Source organism: Corvus hawaiiensis, chromosome Z, assembly GCF_020740725.1.
Source record: "Corvus hawaiiensis isolate bCorHaw1 chromosome Z, bCorHaw1.pri.cur, whole genome shotgun sequence".
Classification (NCBI taxonomy): domain Eukaryota; kingdom Metazoa; phylum Chordata; class Aves; order Passeriformes; family Corvidae; genus Corvus; species Corvus hawaiiensis.
Genome location: NC_063255.1, coordinates 40191599 through 40211270, shown reverse-complemented (window position 1 = coordinate 40211270; position 19672 = coordinate 40191599).

The following is a 19672-nucleotide window of genomic DNA, read 5'->3' as shown; positions in this document are numbered from 1 at the left end:
ATGATATTGAGAAAACATGCTTAGTTAAGAGCTGATGTCAAACAGAAAATGGTTTATGTGGCTGTGCGTACCAGTCATTGATTCCTGCCTTACTCGTTTTATTTGCTCTCAGAATCAACTTTTTGCTTAGCAGTCTTGATGTTTTGGTGCAGTGTGTATGCATCGTGTGCATATATCACCTCACTGTACCTGGCAGTGGTGTGTGTCAGAGCCCTTCAGATAACCACTGTTCTTGCAGGCTGAGTTCAGAACACAGGCTGCAGCCCCATCAGAGGTGTGGCCAGATTTCTGGAGAGTGCAGCAGAGCTCTGGTGCCAGCTGCTGAAGGCAATTGTCATGGCAGCTGCTCTCACAAGTTACATGTAGCCTTCTGGTAGAGAGCAGCTTTTGCACTTTCTGTCATCTCTTGTCTATTGTTGCAGTGGGGATGTCTATCTACACTATATCACTAACTACTTCTTGTTATTATCTTTCAGGTGCCAAGCAGACTTCTGCACTTGCAGTGTATCTGACTGCAGTTTCAGAATCCATGTTCTTCACAAATGTTTTCCTTTTAATGGGAAAAATAAGCTGCTTTTTTTGTTGCTGGTCACAGTGAAAACTTCCAACTAATTTGGTTTCAGTATATGAAACCTACAATATTCTCACACAGGGACATGGATGTTACTCTGTTAACAATGAAAGTTTGTTCTTGCCTTTCTTACGGTTATTAAAGAAAATGAAACCAATGAATGTGCTATGGCAGTGCCAAGTACCTACATCAGAATATCCTTTAAAAGCTCTGTCACTAAGGCAAGCTAGTAGAAAACAGAAGGCGCTCAGAAACTTTGCTGTGCCCTAGTTCTTTTCAAGGTATTCATTCTCAAACAGTAGAACAACACCATGGCTAGTCCAAGAAATATGGCAGGTTTCCAAATAAACTCGGCTGGCAAGAACAGTTTGAGGACTAGTCTAATCCTACTGGATATTAGTTTGGCCACAAATACGCATGTCATTATAAGCCAGCAACTTCCTTCTCATTGAATGCAGACAGTGTTCTAAGGAAGCAACAGCTAGTTGCGATAATGTAATTACAAATCATGAGTGAAGATGTTAAGGGATTTCCTAAAAGGTATTCTGAACTTCTCAGTAATGTGACTTCACAGTAGAGGATTATGTATTTCAGGTCATATCGAAAGCAGAAATTTCATTGTAGTGGAACATGATTGGATGGAACAATAAACGTAATATTTGGTTCTAAATACAGAGACCTATGTCTCACTGTAATAATTTGAATAAAAAGGTAATAACTTTTAGCTTTTTGCTATAGGGAGGAAAGAATGATTTATAGTGCAGTGTTTCTGAACTATCTAGTGGCAAGGAAAATTAAATGTATTTGTCTGAGAGGAAAAAGCAAAAAGGACTTTAAAATGTAAGTAACACCTCCCATTTCAGATCCAATTCTCTGGTGTTACAGTTCTAGAAGGAACAGAATACGAATCCTAATGACAGCAAATGAGAGGATAAAGGTAAACTGACATTGCAACTCTGAATTCAACAGAAGAGGCAAAAGTTTCTTGCAAATCAGCTGCTCATCTAAATGGATATGTATGACAGACTTTTGTATCAGTATTTTACTCTTTTCCTTAAAGATTTCTTTCCTAATTGTACTGAGTTTTCTAACAGGGTGAAATTGCAGTGTGTTGCTGTTAGAATTTGTCCAGCTGATTCTTTCCTTAAGGCTAAACAAACCTGGTTCTCTCATCCTTTCCAGGAAATGGCATGTGTTCCATCTCACTGACCACCTTGGCAGTGTCTGCTGGTGACCTGCTTCACTGTCAGTGGCTTTCTTGTGCTGAATAGGACAGAACACTCCACATGCAGTCTCACAAGTGCTGAAAGCAGAAGACAGCTTGCTCTCTGGGACCTGCTTGCTGGCTCTGATGGTCATTGCCACCACAAGGTCACACTGCTGACTTCTGTTCGAGCTGCACGCAAGTGCACACAGCTCTTACTCTAAAGCTTCCTAACCAGTTGGTTCCCAACCCATACTATTGCATGGAGTTATTTCTGCTAGGATGAAGGAATTTGCATTTGTCTTTGTAGAAATTTAGGAAGTTTCTACAAGTGCACGTGTCCAACCCATGCAGTACTGGTTCTCTATCACTAATTGCTTTTTCTTCTTTTCTTGCCCCTCCCTGCCATGTGTGGAAGCTTCTCTACCACTTGCCCCGTATCTACACAGTAAGAAACCTCTTCCTAGAGGGAATAAGGTTGGACAGACATGACTTCACACTGTAGGCCTGTGCTGACTGTTTCAAACTACCGTCACCTTCATGTGCCTAGGTATGGATTCAGAGAGGATTTGCTCTAATTTCTGGGACTGAGGTCAGACTGTCAAGTCGGTAATTCCCTGGATCCTCCTCCTTGACCATGGGTGTGGCACTTGCCTTTTACCACTCATCAGGTATCACTGCAATCTTTTCAGTGTCATTGGGAGTGGCCTTGTGGGGACCAGCACCCTATCTGGTACCGTGGGGAGTTGTATGAGTCTGCAGGGTAAAGTAGTCTGTTGCTACAAGGAGGTGCTGGTACATACAAGCTCAGTAAAAGAGATGCTCTGACTCTAAAATACAATTTAAAACACTAGTTATTAGAGCTAACACTTTCAGATAAAGGCACGGCCATGCAGGTAGCATAAGCTCTGGTACAACTGGCAGCTGCCTGCTGGCTCCTCCAACACTGTGTGCTGCCCGAACTTGTCCCATCGCCAAGAGATTTGCACAGCCCAGCACAACCTGAAGCCACCCTGGCTGTGCACAGCACAGACCTGCACCTGCTCAGGTTGGCCGTGATGTGGGTCACTGAGCCCTCAACATATAATCATCTGGTCAACATCACTGCATTCCCTGTCCCATTACTTGCAGTAGACTGCACTATCTTTCTACTTATTGTTAGTAGGCTTGGGAAAATGGGAGCTCTTCTTGTCATCTACTCACAAATCACCTGCTTCTTTGGGTATATGTGTTGCCTGTGTGAGCTGTAAGTTATTTAGGCTGTATCACAGGTTTCATACTGTAATATAAATCACAGTTAATGCTGGCTTTAAAATAGTTTTGCTGTAGTGGGAGTGCAGATGGTGGAAGAGCATGTTTGACTAGATGATGTTATTTAAAAAGCCATGGTAATATATAACTTACTGCTTTGTGGCAAGTGAATACCAAAACATCTTTTACATTGTTTTCATGGACAAAACTAACATTGATTTCAGCAAAGTTCTGTTAATAAAAAAAAGGGCAAAATGCAGGCTTTACAAATACCATCTCAATTGGTAATACATAAACCAGAGAGGTGAGCTGAGTTGGGTGAACTGAGAGAGATATTCACAGAAGGAGATACAGATTAGAGGCTTTTCAGGATAAGGGTGTTTTCCTATTTACCAGGGGAGCTCTCAGAGAGTCATTGTGGCAAAGAAAATATGCCTAAATTCTGTGGCTATTCAAAAAGCAGTAGGAATTCCAATCCAACTGACCAAGAGAGAGCATATAACTTTCATTGGTAAGTGGAGATTGGAGCTTGGAGGCATTCTGTACTTAATGCTTCTCAGTAGCTAAATGAGCACCTCCCTGCATACTGACTTAGTTTTTTTAGCTTAATTCCTTGTATAAACTTCAGAGATACCCCATACAGTTAATTTAGCTGGTATAGACCACCATGACATGTTAAACAACTTTTTGTTTGCATACTTGGTAGGTTTGAAGTTTCTTCTAGGATGAGAATAATCTTTGCTATAGGGGGGACAAAAAAAGCTCTAGAGAGAGACCTGGAGAGACTCAATGGGCTAAGGACAGCTGCATGAGGCTCAATAAGGCAAAGTGCTGTGTCCTGCACTCAGGTCACAGCCACCCCACACAGTGCTATAGGCTGGAGGAGTGGCTGGAGAGCTGTTTGGCAGAAAGGGGTTTGGGGGTGCTGGTTGAAGCTGGTTCAGTGTAAGCCAACAGTGTGCCCAGGTGGCCAAGAAGGCCAATGGCATCCTGGCCTGTATCAAGAATACTGTGGCCAGCAGGACCAGGGCAGGGATTGTCCCCCTGTACTTAGCACTGGTGAGGCCACACCTCGAATGCTGTGTTCAGTTCTGGCCCCTCACTTTAAAAAGGATTTTGGGGTGCCGGAGAGTGTCCGAAGAAGGGCAGAAAAGCTCATGGAAGGACTAGAAAATGTGTCTTGTGAGGAATGGCTGAGAAATCTGGGTTTGTTTAGTCTGGAGAAGAGGAGGCTCAGGGGGGATCTCATTGCTCTCTACAGCTCCCTAAAAGGAGGGTGCAGTGAGCTGGGGGCCGGTCTCCTCTACTGTGCCTGCAGTGAGAGGACTAGAGGAAATGGCCTTAAGATGAGACAGGGGAGATTCAGATTAAATATTAGGAAATATTTTTTACTGATAGGGTGGTCAGGCATTGGAATAGGTTTCCCAGGGAGCTGGTGGAGTCACTATCCCTGGAGGTGTTCAGGAGGAGTCTGGAGCTGTCGCTGGGTGATGTGGTTTAGTGATTTAGGAGTTAAGGTGGTAGTGCTGGATGATGGGACTGGATGATCTTAAAGGTTTCTTCTAACCTTGACAATTCTACGATTATTCTATGAAAAGCGTATTTTTATTTCCGCTTAAAGGGTCAAGGATTTATTTTATTGATGTTCATAATCACGGTCTGAGAAGGAGGCACTGGTAGCACTAACTGCAGAAGATGAAAGTCTGATCTCACTTTTAAAGTACTGACAGAATCATAAACCATTCTTTCAAATAAAAAAAACCCTAAAATGCTAAGCTGAAAATATACATATGTTCAAAGAGACTATGATGGAAAAGATTGTGATTTGTGGTATTTAAGAGGAAATCTTGTGCTCCACTAACAGCATTTAGGAAATAAATGTAATTGCAACCTAAATATTCACAACTGACTTTCCTGCTCCTAGAACAATTTCTTTTTATACTTACAGTTACAGCACATCATCATTTAGCATATGTGTACTATATATAAAATTTGGGCAAGTATTATTGCTATTAAACAACAAATCTATCATTTATTGTAAAGAAAAACAGCAGCTCTAATGGTGCCTAAGCACGGGCTTAGGTAATTTACCCTCTTGTACCAGATGTTAGTGTAATTCTCTCATACAGTTTCTCCGAACTAGGAAGTGCCATTAAATAGAAAGTGTAAATAAGGATCTACTTGTAACTTAAAACCTTCAAATAATCTTCCATTAGATACCTTTTTATGAAAACACATCTTTTGTCTTAAACCTTTTATTTACAAATGGGTAACCCAAATGCAGATATTGAAATATTCCTTTGAGCTGCGAAGAATATTCTGCCAAGCATATGTGCAATAAGGGCCTATATAAATACTATATTACTTTAAAATAAGTGTTAGTGTATGGAAGACCACTGAAATAGGTTTTACTTTTTTGTTTTACAGGTGGTCAGATACAAAGGCAACCATCAGCTGTTAAGTGCTATGGGATCACATTGGATAGTGTGGGCAAAGACAAAATAGGAGAAAAGTAGATGTCTGACTTATGGGGCCCATTGCTATTCATGAAAGAACATGATGCTGATGCTCATGATATTTTTAAAATCAACATTATCTTTTATCCATGACCTTCTTATTTTCTAATACCAGTGTTGTAAAATATGAGTTATAATCTTTTAATGTAAAATAAGAGAGGACAGTGTGAAATAATCCTCTATCTCTAGCAAAGTACTTTATCTACTGTCTAATATTGGTGATGGTTGATAACTAACTGAGAGACCAAAAAGCCCTAAAAGTCTGGTTTTCTTCTATCAGATGATACTGGTTTGGTGACTGTTGTTTTCCAAATTGCATTTAAAACTCCTGATTCAGTGACCATTCTTCCATTTCTATTACTTGAAAAATAGAATTGGGAGTTAGTTTGATCTAATGATATCCTTATAATGGCCTTTATAATAATCAGTAAATTATGCCCTGGCTACATGTGCAAAAATAAAACAGTAGCATAATTGTGAACTAACTATTGACGGCTCAGTACTATTTCTCCATGCATGACTTGTTAATCACTCTGCAAAGACAGAAACAAATATACAAAATGCAGCATGTCTACATATGTTTTCCTTATTTTTTAGCAGTAATTTGTCCATGTGACACAGCATCCACTGTGCTTCAACCGTATGCTATGTATTGATGGAGCTTTTACAAAACCACTATCTTGTAGATAGAAATTAAATATTAAGGCCTCTGTTGCTGCTTCTTTGTAGAGGGAAGCTTTCTTTATAGAAGTTTTTTTTCGTCTGAAGAGACATGAAAGTGTGTGCTAAGGAATAATATTAATGTTCTGATAATCTTAAAAAACTGATTTAAATCCACAGTTTACATTATTTATGAAGACTCATTTTTTTGAATCTAAAAGTCCAGTATTATGTCTTCAGTGTCATTTACCACTTTACATCTTCCTGAGAAATACTTCCAATACTTTCATATTGTATTATAGCAAGGATTTAAATGTTTAAGAAAAATGTTTTGTGATGGAAGTAACCAAACAAATTTTTATCATGACAGAAGCATATTGTAATATTGGGAAATTGTGTGTCTTCATTTTGGGAGTGTAAGGAATTGTTAGAGGAGGAGAATTTGTTAGAGAAGGGTGGTTGGAGAGCAAGTCAGGTATCTTAAAGGAAGTGTATTTTGGCAAGATGCCTCCTTACTTGAGTGGAGGGGAAAAAAGCAAAAGCTTAAATAAAACAACTTAAAAAAACCCCAAGCATCATATACTGATTTTAATTTTTTTTGGTTTCCGTAGAAAAGTCTGTTTAAATAAACTAAGGTTGCTGTCCTAGGCAAGGAACCAATGTGCTTTACACATACAGTGTGCTTGATGTTGCTCTAGTGGTATGCACAGACCAATCAGTAGCAAAAATTTATTGGACCCTCTCATAGGGTCCATCTGCCAAAAACTTCAGGTTGCTCTAATTTTTTTTACCATTCTGTCTCATTTGGAATGTTGTTGTAAGCAAAAACCTGTGTATTAGTTCTACAGAAGAAGCCTGCGAACCTCTCAGATGCCTTGGGTAACCTCATGCTTTTCAGGCACAGGAAGTGAATTTGTTTGGGTTTTATGGGGAACAGGTTTGGTGCAGCTAATTATTTGTGGTATGATTTACACAGACTGACAATTGTTGCACATTGTGGTATTGGTATAAAGATGCTTAAGCTGATAAAATCTGTGCCATTTTGCAGAAAGCTGTGTAATAACCCCAGTTAATAAAATAACGCCCATGTTGCACCGAAAATTTTAGGTAGAATTTGGCTGACTGAAAAAAGATTGACTTCATATCTTAGTTCTGCATTTGCTTTAGATCTGTATGAACCATCCTGGCCACTCAAAGTATTAAACCTTTCCTGGACCTGTTTTCATGCTTGCATGCTGTCTTCTATGGCTGAGTTAAAAACAATCAAAACCATCAACATTAGCCACTGGGTTAAAAATTCTCTGTAGTTGTTGGGCTGGATTTTAGCTTGGATCAATTCCCTGAGGTACAAAGGAGGAAATGCTGCAGGGGTAGAAAGAAGCAGGTGTAGGGATGTGGAGAGTGCATATGCCAGTTTATTGTGTGTGCAGCCATAGCCGCTGTTCTGCTGAAGGATAGCAACAGGCATCCTTTGCAATCAGCAGCAGGAAAATAGGATGAAAATATACGAAGAGGGAAGTCAAGAACAGAAGGGAAGGAATCAAAGAGGTAGAGCTCTGAATGTCAAAATGAGAAAAAGCTTCAAGTATCCTTTGTTTTCTTTCATGAACCAAATAAGGTTTTTATTAGGAGCAATAAAGAATAATAAGGGTGGAAAAAGGGAAAATCAAAGCTTTCTGTGATGTTGAAAACTATAAGTGATTGTAGAAAGCCCAATTCAACTGCAGAAGCAGCTAAAAATTAAAGTCGTACATATTAATACTGACTAAAGCTACCAGTAAAGATATAAAAAATAATTGGAATAAATTGCTTCATTTGAGGGGGCTTAGTATCTACAGTATATTTCTTCTTGAAATTTTCCTATCAAAAGAGAAAGGAAGGCATAGTGAATCATTATTTTCTCAGAAGTATTCCACTGAACTTCAATTTCTTATATCTGGAAGTGTTAAAGTAAGTACTGTACATATGAGTACAAAAATAATGTAACAAAAATAATAATGCTTGTCTTTTTTAGAGGCGGTAACAGAATCACAGAATTGTTTAGGTTGGAAAATGTCTCTAAGATCATCATTCCAACTGTTAATATAATAAAACATTACTTGTAATAAACCTTTAAACAGTCTTGAATCGTGGTGCTAACATCATTTTTCCTGTCAGAATTCAGAGGGGCATGCAATGCAGGTATCGCACAAGCGAAAGAAATTGTATGTTTAGGACTTTACTCCCAAAGAAAAACAAAATGTGGTGTGTCTTAGTATATTTTGAACCCAATTCTATACCATCCTCTTCACTCACTGGACTAAACTCAATGCAATGAGTACAGGATCTGTTGCAGCATTTCACCCATCCTTCCATTGGTTAGGAGCATAGCTTTCTTCTAGGTACCAACATCACAATTCCTCTAAGCTGCATAAGTAAAGAACGTACTGGTTCTAATTAAAATACAGACTACCACGCTGAATTTTGTAGCACTGTTTACAACAGTGAAGGGGAGCGTGGGTGAAGTGTGAAGAAGGATTCTCAATGCGGAGTTTTCCCCTGATGTTTTTTAAACAGTGCATTTATTTGTTCTTTATTTCTCAAAGTATCTTCTCCAGCTGTGCAGTTGTAATTCAGCAGTCATGTGCTGTTATTTCTGCATTAATAAATGGGTAGGACCTGCTGAGTAATTATTTCATAATGAAATGCAGGAAAAGGGTTCTAATTAAATTTTAAAGTTGCTAAACAAGCTATTCCAGTTTAAACAGGAATTTTCAATCCATGTATCCTAATGAGTTCTCAGAATACATTACAAAAGTATATAAATGATACAGTAAACACAAAATGTGATTTTCCACACTTCCACTGTACAGAAAACCATTTGTAAAGAAATGATACTCATACACAAGAATTCAAATATTAACTTTTGGTGGAATAGTAGGGCAACCACATGAAATTTTTTAATACTTTTTTAATATATAACCAACAATAAAGGAAGCCTGTAAAGATTGATATCAATACCCATGTAGTCCAGTGTTTTGTCTCTGAAGATGTCTAGTACAAGGTGTGGAGGGTAGCATGGCAAGAGTAAAGTGTTACCTCCTGGATTCTTTCAGCAATCTTAGGCTTGTGGACATCCTCAACCAGAGGTTGTATTTTTGCACTTAATAGTCCCTTGTTGAAAATCAAGAAAATGAGATAATCAGACTATGCCTACGTCAGAGGTTTAGTGAATACAAAATGTTGTTAGAATTTAGTTCTTGCCTACTATCTCTGATTCAGGTGCTGCAACATTTATGTAAAAAGAAAAAATATTTTTTCAATGCGAGATCTATTCCTAGTTTTCTTAAATTCTTACCCCTTTCTGTTACCACACAAACCTCAGTCAGGTTAACCTGTTTTTAAAAAATCTGGTATTGCACAGTCTCTAATATAAGTATAGTTAATGCCATAATCCACATATAATTAGTGTTACTTAAACTGTAAAAACAACACCAAAAAACCCAGCAACCAAAAATCTCCACACAAGTTAATCTAAGTATGAAAACTGATTTAAAACACTAACTGAACATTTGTGAGTAGCATTAATCACCACAATATTATTTAATAATCATTTGAAATTTGTAGTAAAGCTACATGGAGTGGCAATTATAGTATTGTTTGAAAGATCTTTTTGATAATTGATAAATTCAGTAAGGAAAGCTAGATCTATTCTAAGGAAAATCTTCATTAGGTTAGAGAAATAAATACACAAAACTAGTTATATTGCTAAGAATGAGTATCTCAATCACACAGAAGCCTTACCAATAATGTAATCCTATCTTCCAGTTTCTGACTTTACTGTTGTGTGTACTGCTCATACTACTTTTTATCATATTCTTTCTGGCTTGTGTTCTTAAACAATAAGTTCATTATCATTTGTACTATTTTTGTAATTGCATTTTTTTAACTGAAGTGTTTTATACTGTTTCTGTACACTCACTTGGAACTTTTAAGTAGGTAATAGTGAAAACATAAGACATAATACAAGGAAACATAAACCAACCCTAATAACCCCAAATACGAAACAACCATAACACACTAAACCATGTTCCATAACCCCTAACTCTTAACCCTAACCATAAGATATGAAACAATTCTTTACTTAGAATCATGGAATCATTCCAGTTGGAAAAGATCCTTAAGATCATTGGGTCCAACCATTCATCCAGCACTGCCAAGTCTGCCACAAAACCATGTCCCTAAGTTCCACATCTACACATGTTTTAAATGCTTCCAAGGATGGTGACTCAACCACTTCTTTGGGTAACCTCTTCCAATGCCTGACAACCCGTTCAGTGAAGAAATTTTTACTGACATCCAATCTAAACCTCTCCTGGAGCAATTTGAGGCCATTACCTCTTGTCCTGTCACTGGTTGCCTGGGAGAAGAGGCCGACCCCCACCTGGCTGCACCCTCCTGTCAAGGAGTTGTAAAGAGTGAGGTCTCCCTTGAGCCTCCTTTTCTCCAGGCTAAACAGCCCCAGCTCCCTCAGCCGCTCCTCAAGCTCTAGACTTGTGTTCCAGACCCTTCACCAGCTCTGTTGCCCTTCTCTGGACACGCTCCAGCCCCTCAATGTCCTTGTTGTGAGGGACCCAAAATGAGGTGCAGCTTCATCAGGGCAAAATACAGGGGGACGATCCCTTTCCTAGTCCTGCTGGCCACACTATTTCTGACACAAGCCAGGATGCCACTGGCCTTCTTGGCCACCTGAGCACACGCTGGATCAGGTTCAGTTGCTGTCAACAAGCACTCCCAGGTCATTTTCCCCCAAGCGGCTTCCCAGCCACTCTGCCTCCAGCCTGTGGCACTGCCTGGGGCTGTTGTGACTCAAGTGCAGGACCCCACAGTTGCCATGTTGAACCTCATAATTTCGTTCTTGGCCTCAGTCCAGATGCCTCTGCAGGGCCTTCCTACACTACAGCAGATCAACTCTCCCACCAAACTTGGTGTCACCTGCAGACTTAGTAAATGCACTCAATCCCCTCATCCAGATCCTTGATCAAGATATTAAACAGGATGGTCCCAGTACTGATCCCTGGGGAACACCTGTTGTTACTGGCCACCAACTGGATGTAGCTCCATTCACCAGCACTCTCAGTCATCCAGCCAGTTTTTAACCCAGTGAACAGTGCACCCATCCAAGACACGAACACCCAGATTCTCCCCGAGAGTGCTGTGGGAAATGGTGTCAAAGGCTTTATTAATGTCCCAGTAGAAAATGTGCAGAGCCTTTCCCTCATTTGCTAAGTGGATCACCCTGTCATAGGATGAGATCAGGTTGCTCAAGCAGGACGCGCATTTTACAAACCCCTCCTGGCTGGACTGTCCTGCAAATGCCCTGTGATGATACTGAGGATGATCTGCTCTATGATGTTCCCCGGTACCAAGGTCAGACTGACAAGCCTGTAGTTCTCTGGATCCTCCTTCTGACCCTTCTGTAGAAGGGCATCCCATCGGCCAACCTTCAGTCATCTAAGATCCCCCCTTTAACAAGGGCTGATGATAAATTATAGAATGTGGCTCAGAGAGCATTTTCATCAGCTCCCTCAGTATCCTCAGGTGGATACCATCTGGCCCTGTAGACTCGTGTGGGTCTAAGTGATCTAGTAAGTCACTGACTGTTTCTCCTTGGACTATGGGAGGTTCATTCTGCTCCCCATCCCTGTCTTCCACCTCAAGGGGCTGGGTACCCCAGCAACTTTTTGCTGTCTCCAATTTATTGCCCTTTCAGATACAGGAAATCATGTAGAACAAATTTTTTGTCCAGAAAAAACTGGTTTTCTGCTTTTTGGTTTACAATCCTGAAGACAATTTTGGCTGATTATTTTACAAGATGAAGATTATCAGAATGCAGCAATTTTCCATCATGTTCCCTTCTTGTTCTAGTGTTCTAAGTGATGAATAAGAAGTCAATGGGAAAACAATAGTGGGAGTAGAGTAGGTATTTCTTCCCCAAGAAGCAGGAGACTTGCGTAACTACTTTTTTATATTACATCTCAAAAATATTAAGTTTTTTGTTTACTTGCTGATATTGAAGCTTGAGGATGCATACTCTCAAACTTTTCTCCACACTCACTTTCCTACAAAGTCAAGGATTCTGGGTTTTATTTTATTTCAGGCAACCACGTAACAGCTGGAAGAGAGGCAGTGCTACCATCTTACTCTGGTGTACACTATATTATAGATACTCTACTGAAAGTAAGGTCTGTGTTGGCAACCACTTTACACACACAACCCCTCTCTTTAGAGGCACTCTGCCTTAACTGGACTGCACGTTGTATGCTGCCTCTTAAACTGAAATGACTGCTGAGGACTTTCCTTGTAATTGCTGTCACTGGCACCAGTGGCACTCTGGCACTTAGCACAACAGCTAAGAGGAGAGGAGTTTTTCCTGCACTGCAGACCTCAACTTCTGGAAGAGAGAAATGAGCAAGTGAAGTGGAGAGGACTGAGTTTTCAGAAGACAGAAAGTAAGGAAAAGGCAGAGGTTAGAGGAAAAGAAAACATGAAAGCTACAACAAATATTTTTTTTGTAAAGGGTCGTCCAGATGCAGAGGACAGTCCTGACCTTCTGAGCACCTGGACAGAACAACAGGAAGTAAAAGCTGGAGATGCAAGAGGAATGCAAGATAGACAGAGAAAAAGGAAATTTGGTTGTGTGGAGGCCTGCAGAAGGAAAAGGGAAGAACAACTAAGGTGAGAAACTTGAATAGGTATGGGAAAGGGTCTGCACATGAATTGTAAGACGGTGGTAAATGGGCAGATGCTAAAAGTTGCAGGACTGGAATCTGGCAGGACTGGAGAAAAATAGAAGTTTGATAGTATGGCAGAAAAGGACAGGCAGCCAGGCTGGAGATGCAGTGCCTATGAACACAGAGAAAAGAGAGACAAGAAAAATAAAAAAGGTAGATCCCGTCAAATCCATTTTCCTATGACTAAAATTATAAGCAGCTGTAAAGTTTTTTAGGGTCAAAATACACAATATTTTCCTTTTGAAGAATATCAACACTTGAGATATTCCTAAAGCTATCCCAGGGTGGATGCAGTTAGACATACCAGAAGTGGGCTTATTTGAAATGTTCTTTTTACCCTAACAAAAGTGGACTATGACCTACAAACGTGCCATTTTTGCTTATCCAGCTGTGTAATTTCTGTATTAATCACTTAGAATCACTGGTGCACTTTTTGCCGGTGGAGTCCTGTTTATGCTAGGAATTTCTGCTGGCCCAGCTTCTGTCCCTTAACAATCATATCTTAAGGTATCTTTGATATAAACTGGGCTCCTTTGCATGGTTCTAATTTTAGGTCTGCAACCTGTGCAATTCATTAGCAAGAAATGGAAAAGAAGATTTGCTCACAGTAGCAGAAAGGGAAACCTTTATGATATTCAGAACTGAATCCACAAAGACATTAATTGCTGCCAACTACCTCCAGTGCTAAAAAAATTGAGGTTTTCTGGTCTTCAAAGTCACCATCTAATTTTAAAATACAGTATCTCTTAGTTTTAAGGGGTCTTCTCTTAAAGAAGCAAAAGTTGCCTCTTTAGTAAATTGGTTTTAAATGTCAACATACATGTTTATCTATATCTGTCTATATATCTACATTGTGCAAATCTGAAACCTTGCTTATCAGAATCCCTTTTGGCATTAAAAGTTAAATTTGTTCTTGCTTGACAGTTTTTGCTAATCTAGTTCCTGCTGTTTAAATGGGACATCATAGCCTATTTTTCATTTGTTCCTTGGTTTTCCTGGAGTAGGTCATGAGCTGTGTGTGGTTTGGAGAAGTCTTATTCCTTTCAAGAGTGATTTACTTAGCTCATTTTGTCTAAATCATCAGTAAATCCTTTATATGTAGTGGTATTACCAGCACATGCAGCAGGCAGATTAAAACTATTGACCCTTTTTCAAGATACTGATTATTTTTTTTAAATTACGTCCTGTGTTTATGTATGTGTAATATGTTAATTAAAATGTGCCTTTGTACAATTTATATCTACAAACTCCTTTCTTTTTCCCTAACATCCCAGCCAGGGAATTGTGAGGCCTGTTTTAAAACCCTAAGTATGGCTGAAATACCAGTAAATTCCATAACACCAATGTATCTATGCTAGCCTTTCTCTTATGGTATCTAAATAATGTGTTCAAATCAGTATTTAAACAGGTAGTTGATATTTAATGTTGGTTTTGAATTACTGCAGTTAAGGTTAATACAGATTTCAGGAAGTTGCAGGTTTCTCTGATGTTTTAAAACAGAGCATTATGCAATGAGAATGTTGTTAGCTGTTGTTAATGTTTTATAAGTAGAGCTGTTGTCATTAAAAGAAAAAAGCTGGCATTTTCAGTTCTATTTTCTCTGTACAGATATTAATTATCCTGCCATGAAAGCTGTAACAGTTTTTCATATTTTTGGGGGCTTTTTAGTGTGTAATGCAGAATTCAAGCAGTAATTCCTGAATAAATTCTTTAATTTGGTCTTGCTATAATATAGAAAATATTTTAAAGTGTCATGACACATTGCAGTTATTGTATACATTCCTCTGAAGATCAGAAAACAATGTAAAAAAGTATTTCATCTTCTTATGGAACCTGACACTGCTAGTGATGTTGTTTGCTTTTAGTATGAAGTAATGAAGAATAGTTTCTTCGAATATGTTTGCATTTTCATTCTGAGTATTTTTGAAAATACCTTTTAAAACAAGTTCTTATTTCAATAAAAGAACTTAAAAGTATTGCACAGAATCATCTTCTTCTCCCAGGGCTGTTTTTTACTGATGTTATTCTCTTTAATGCAGTTCCGGCAATTATTAGAAATGGGCCTGAGTGGAGACTTCTGGAACATAAAGATAATTATTCTTTGTACTGCGACTTGATACGATGAGTGGAGCTAAGCATATGCTTTCTATCTCTCCAGCAAGAGAAAGTTATCTATTATCAGATGAACAGTACTAAAAGAGTAACTTGATTTAAATCAACAGTACTTGATTTAAATAGGACTGTCTATTTCCTGTTACAAAACCCCAAACCCTCAAACAATACTAAAAACAAAATTTGCAGATTCTGGGACAACCACAGAGTAAGTAGTCAGAAGAGAAAAGTAACTAGTTTTTGTTCCAAAGGATATACAGGAAATGTTGTTTCCTGCTTCTGAAGATGAGAATTTATTAGACCTCTTAGCGAATAATTTGGTTTTACAGTGCATTACCAGGAATTAGTGAGATTGATTATGTCCCTATTTATGGGGGATTTATAAATGTCCTTAGTCTACTTTGAAAAATTTTGAAGTGGAACTTCATTATGCTTACAAAATTGTTTAAAAGAGCATAGCACTCTCAAAACAAGGGTCACAGGTGGAATGTAGCAAAGCTAATATGAAAGGTAATGGAAAAATCCACTACTTCTCTTGACTGCTTAAATTATGTGATTGGGTAAATGGATTTCTCTACATTCTAGAAGTGTGCTTCTACATTAGTCTAGCAGCAATTAGAGAGAAGAGGTTGCTCTGCAAATTGTCTCCATGAACCACGTAGTTCATCTTTTTATTGTGTAAAACATAAAAAATTGTTCCTAATCAATCCACTTCAATTTTCCATCTCAAAATCATTTATCATCCCTTTTTGGCCTAGAGTACTTCTAAAATGTTTTCCTGAAATTAACTAAAAGGAGGTAATATTTGTATCAGTGAGCAGATTATGATTATGTGAGGTAAATCTTCCTGTGGCAGCAACAAAGACTCTACATTATTATCTGAAAGTTCTTAACAAATTGATTATGCTTTTAGAATAATTAGTCCACATTTCAGGTACAGTAGTGGTCTCTTATTTAATAAATAAAAGATGCATCTCTTGATTGCAACAATAAACTCATAGAAAATAATCATAAAACATCCTGAATTGGAAGGGACCCAGAAGGCTCATTGAATTCAGCCCCTGGCCCTGTACAGCACCATCCCCAAAAGTCACCCCATGTACCCGAGGGCATTGTCCAAGGGCTTCTTGAACTCTGTCAGGCTGGTGCTGTGACCACTTCCCTGGGGAGCCTGTTCCAGTGCCCAGCCACCCCTGGGGTGAAAAACATTTTCCTAATATCCAACCTAAACCTCCCCTGACACAACTTCAGTCCATTCGCTCAGGTTCTGTCACTGGTCACCGCAGAGAAGAGATCAGTGTCTGCCCTTCCTCTTCTCCTCATGAGGAAGTTGTAATTGCAATGAGGTCTGTCCTCAGTCTCCTCCAGGCTGAACAGAACAAGTCACCTCAGCTGCTCCTCATACGGCTCCCCTCAAGGCCATTCACCATCTTTGTAGCCCTCCTTTGGACACAGTCTAGTAGGTTTAGATCCTTTTCATATTGTGGCACCCAGAACTGCCCCCAGCCCTCGAGGTGAGGCTGCCCCAGCACAGAGCAGAGTGGGACAATCCCCTCCCTTGCCCGGCTGTCGATGCTGTGCCTGATGCACCCCAGGACAGGGTTGTCCCTCCTGGCTGCCAGGGCACTGCTGACTCATGTTCAGCTTGCCAGGACCCCCAGGTCCCTTTCCATGGCACTGCTTGCCAGCATCTTGTTCCCCAGTCTGTCCATACATCCAGGGTTGCCTCATCCCAGGTGCAGAATCCGGCACTTTCCCTCGTTGAACTTTACATGGTTGGTGATTGCCCAGACCCCTGATTTGCTGAGGTCTCTCTGCAGGCCCTCTCTGCCTTCAAGGGAGTCAACAGCTCCTCCCAGTTTTGTATCATCTGCAAACTGGCTCAGTATCCCTTCCAGTCCTGTGTCCAAGTCATTTGTGAAGATGTCAAAGAGCAGAGGGTGGAGGATGGGGCCCTGTGGAACCCCAGCAGTGACAGGTTCCCAGTCTGATGTCACCCCATTCACTGTAACCCTTTGTGCCTGACCTGTGAGCCAGTTGCTCACCCATCCCATGATGGGGTTATCCAGCTGTGGGCTGGACATTAGGTCCAGGAGGATCCTGTGAGAGACAGCAATGAAAGCTTTACTGAAATCCAAAAAGATCACATCAACTGGCTTCCCTTGGTCAACTCCTGTGCCATTCAGAGGAGATGCTTAAAAGGTGACCAGCACTGATGGACCCCAGCACCTTCAAAAACATTTTCCCCAGAGGACCTTTCTCACTATTACTCTGAGCAGCCTGAAGTCTGCTCTGCCCCTGTCCAGGGCTGAAGTTTTGCTGGCAATTTTCCAATTTACAACAGAGATTTTTAACTCTATCACTTCATAGTCACTGTGGTCAAGACAGCACAAATGGCCACTTCACATGTGAGACCTTCTCTGTTAACAAGCAACACATCAAGGAGTGTTAATCGGCTCCCTAAGTACCTGTACCATGAAGTTATCGTTGTAGCAGGATTTCTGCCCCCACCACAGGAGAGCTTATCTGTTGTTTGTTAGGAGGTGCAATAACTCAGGGCATCATGCGCTCACATAAGCCTCAGATGAGCCTTGGTGAAGTAGCTCAATCAGGACAGTTTAACTTGTAATGAGTTATTTCAGTGCCATGGGATTGATGCTTTCTGTTGATAGTAAAAATCTTGCTGTGGAAGCAGATGTGGAAAGATAAGCTGGTATTTCTGACTGACAGACACTTCAAAAACTATAAAACCTACACCATACTTTCACCAAGCAGAAGTCTTCTGCACATTCCCTGAAATGTGTGGAGTTTTCTCCCTGAAATCAGGAGGCCTACTTTGTGATTATTCTCCTGGTGGCGGAGAGAAAGGGCTTTGTGTACACTGCTGTCAATTCAGTGGTGAGTTACGTTGACTCCTAATCTATACTATTTCTTTGCTAGCTATAATATAGGTACCTTTATGTCATGCACTGTTTTCTGTAATCTACTAGTAGTTCTTTTTCCTTTATCCTGCCTAGTAAGTAACTCTGCTTAAGGACTTTTTTCTGTTAATCTCCTTTCTATTCAGTAAATAACTCATTTTTTAATACACCTGATTGGCCATCCTTAAGAACTTGTAAGCCAGAGTTATTTAGGTGCAGGGATTTAGAGCTGCTGCCAAAAATCTCATCCTAAGGCAGGGCTTGTCTAAAGCTCTCACTCAATCCACAACAATCATTCAGGTGTTTTAGGAATCTTCTGGACCTGTTTGTGCCACCTGGGTGGTTTTCCCAGTTAACATCTGGCAAGCTGAAGTCCCCCATCAGGACAAGGACAGTTGATTTACAGGTGTTTGTTAGTTCCTCGAAGAATAGTTCATTGGCATTATCATCCTGGCTAGGAGGTCTATAGTAGATTCTCACACTGACATCCACATTATTTGTTTGTCCCCTAATCCTTTCCCAAAGGCTCTCAGCTGTGCCAGTGTCATCTGCGAGCTCCATACATTCCAGTCTTCCATTACATACAATGTCACCCACCTACATCACCTGCCCTGCCTATCCCTCCTAAAGATCCTGTAACCATCCAACATGGCACAACACTCACAGGACTCATCCTACTAGGATTTGCTTATGCCAGTGATATCGTATCTCTGGGACTGGACCAAGGCTTTGATCTCCTTTTGCTCACTCTTTATCCTGCACATGTTTGTGTAGAAACATTTCAAGTGTGGTTCATTGTAGTTAATGCCTCTGGAGCAGTATGAAGGATGCCTCTAGCACTCAGTTCCTCAAGTTTTGGCATGCCATCCCAGTCCTTACCACCAGCAAGCCTGGTTTTGTCCCTTGCCCCCTTCAAATCTTGTTAAAATTTCTACCAATAAGTGCTGCTAGCTCCAGTGCCAGAACCCTTTTCCCTCTCTGAGAAAGGTGCATCCCATCAGATGCTGGCAGACCAGGTGTTAAATACACCATCCCATCGTCAAAAAGCTCAAAATTTTTCCAGTTACATCAGACTTGGAGTCATGTATTAGTCTGATCAGTCTGCCTGTTCCTTTTGTTATTCTTTCTTGCTACTGGAACGACCAAGAAAAACACTACCTGTGCTCCTGATCCTTCAACCAATCATCCAAGGTGATGATTCAATACTGAACTATCTTATTTTTTTAAAAAGAAACTAAATTATTTTGCACTTTCCTTCTTACAGATAGCAAGTCACTTACTAAATAAGGGTTCTTTTTGTCTTATATTCCTCTGAGACTTACAGACTTCTTTTGTGAACAGTAGAATTTTGTATTGGCTTAATGATAGTTATTAACTCCTTGAATATGATATTCACTGTGTTCAGGTTAAAGAACAATTAGGAGAGATGATTTCCATGGTAGGCTACTAGTTTGACAGGAAATTAGTAAATCTCTGTATTTTCTGTAGTATGCAGGTGTGATGTTCGTGGCTGGAGTATTGCAAGGTTTAATTAATTGCTCTTGAGACACCCTGGCAGATGAGGTTCTAAAAAGAACTGTTGTCTGAACAAATATTTTGAGTTTAGTTTTGTAATCCTCTGGAATACAATGATATTATTACAGCTAGTAAAAAGCTAGAATTTG